The following is a 2,700-nucleotide window of genomic DNA, read 5'->3' on the forward strand; positions in this document are numbered from 1 at the left end:
TCACAAAAAATGAGTTGCTCTTTTATAGATGCATGTAATTTGTCACAAGTTATTACAAAGCCAACAACATACTGTATGTCATAGAGCTGATTCACAATCATCTACTTGCATTGATTTAATTTTTACAAATGGCACAATGTTGTGTTCAGAGATAATATTGATTTCAGTAGCATTTCCTGATCATAATCTGATTGCAAAACAAATGGACTAAAGTAACAGACTCTGGGTCAATAATAATATTAAAGAGAAGATTTAAACTGTAGTTAAGAGTAAAGGTATGTAGTTTAACAGTCAGTATGTAAGGAAGAAATAATTGACTGGTCAACAGAGGATGTGGCTTTAAATAAATTGTTTATACCATTTACTAACAAACACGCCCCTGTAAGGAGCTGGGTTGTGAGGAATGTTATGGCTCTGTGGTCATTCAAGAATACAGTAGGAAGAAACCAATCCGAGGGAGTAGCAATCAGATAAGGTAATAGGCCACATCCAGCTAGAGGATCTATTAGAAAGAGGAATTATCTAACAAAACTGAACTAAAATCTTTACCAAGATAGAAGTAAAATGCTAAATTAGTACAAAACATGGTATAGAATGGACTATGATTCGATAGGTACAAATCCTTTTTGGATGCAGCTGGAAAATGTGTCACCAACAGAAATTATTTAAGTGATTAGTTTAACGTGAAAGTACTGGATGGATCCCACCCTGGTATCAAAAAGATGTGCTCTGTCCTTTAGAGAGAGGAGTACATGAGCAGAAACAAAAATATTTCTTTGAAAACAGTTTCAGCACTATACCAGCATGTATACAAAGAGAGGCACTCCACTGCACAACAACTGCAATGACTCAGGTGACTGGATGAAGGAAAGTGATGAGGAAAAATGTTGTTGCAAAAGTAATTTCAGCACAGCATTTAATGTAATTTATCAAAAGTTGTTACTGAATATGTTGAACTGCTATGGTTTGAACCATCTGCTGCTGCAGTGATCCAAATTTATCACACAACAGGGAAACTACATTCAATTTTAATAGTAGTTATTGTGTAGTAAGAATGAGCTGTGTGGTGCCACAAGGGAGCTTTTTAGGGCCGCTTTTGTTTTCCATTTCAACAAATGTTATGTTGTTGATTTAAATGATACCACCATTGCAATGTATGCAGATGATTCCACACTATACACATCAACACACACATCTGAAAATGTTTGTAGGGTTTTAAATGATGAATAAAAGTTTATCAAGAGTGGGTAACAGTAAATACTTTTTAAAATGTAGGCAAGACACAATGGTGTTTGCATTAAATGCGCTTTTTTAATTTTTACTTTTTAGAAAGAACACTTTAAGGTCAAAGGTCAAAGTGTTTATTTGTCATATGTACAGTTAGGAAACATGTTTCTCTGAAGTTCTTACTTTGCCGTCCACATGAATGCCACACAATACAAGTGAAATATAAGGTAGATGAGCAATAACACAAACCTAAGGCACTTTAAAACATCAAGTGAAAGAAGCAAATAAAATACAAGAACACAATATAATGCAGAGAGAATATATGGTGCATGGGAGCCATGAAGTGCAAATACAGCAGTGAGTGTGCAATAGTGCATGTGCAAACTGAGTATGTAAACAGTACAGATGGAATTACATGAGGTAGATCCTGAATCAGCTGTTTAGGAGTTTGATGGCAGTCAGAAATAAAGAGTTTTTCAGTCTAGTGGTCCTGTATTTCACACTTCTGAACCTCCGGCCAGAGGGCAGAGAGATGAACAGTCCGTGCTGGGGGTGGGTGGGGTCCTTGAGGATGGAAGCAACTTTCATACGCAGCCCGCGGTGGTAAATGCTCTGCAGAGAGGGCAGTGGAGTCCTGGTGATCTTCTCCGCAGTCTTTAGCACTCTCTGCAGGCGCTTGTGGTCCATAACAGTAGTGCTGCCATACCAGACAGTGATGCAACTGGTCAAGATGCTCTCAATAATGCAGCTGTAGGAGTTGCAAAGGATCCTAGGCGACATGCCAAACCTCCTCAGCCTCCTCAGGGAGGCTGAGATTATTGTCTTTGCACCTTGACACCAGACCGGCCACCTCCCTCCTGTAGGCTGCTTCGTCCAGGCCAGTGATGCGACCTATCACTGCAGTGTCGTCCACGAACTTTAGGATGATGTTGTCTTTGTGGGAGGTGACACAGTCGTGGGTGAACAGGGTGTAGAGGATGGGACTGAGGACACATCCCTGTGGGGTGCCAGTGTTTGTAACAATGCTGGCTGAAATCCTATTGCCAATCCTGACAGTCTGGGTCCTGCCAGTCAGAAAGTCCAGGAGCCAGTCACAGAAGGTGGGGTGCAGACCTAGTGTGGACAGTTTGTGGGTGAGTTTGTGGGGGACAACTGTGTTGAAGGTAGAGCTGTCAATGAAACAACATGGCGCCCACTGAGGTGAACGTGTTTGCGTGTTCCACTCTAGAATCCCGTTTTTTTCCTTCGTTTTCTTCTTTGTTGTGTGTTTTTTTGCTGTTTCTGCAGTGCACAAATGTCATGCACTGCTTACATACAGTCAGGTACGCCACATGCTGTGTGCTCGCTCTCATGCATTCAGATCAGGCGATGAGACGGAGTACAAAGCTGCAAAGTACAGACTGAGGAAAGCCATCACAGTGGCCAAGAGGCAGTACAGAGAGAAGCTGAATGGCTTCTATTCTACTGCTGACT

The sequence above is a fragment of the Monopterus albus genome, unplaced genomic scaffold (genome assembly GCF_001952655.1).
Source record: "Monopterus albus unplaced genomic scaffold, M_albus_1.0 scaffold43.1, whole genome shotgun sequence".
Lineage (NCBI taxonomy): Eukaryota > Metazoa > Chordata > Actinopteri > Synbranchiformes > Synbranchidae > Monopterus > Monopterus albus.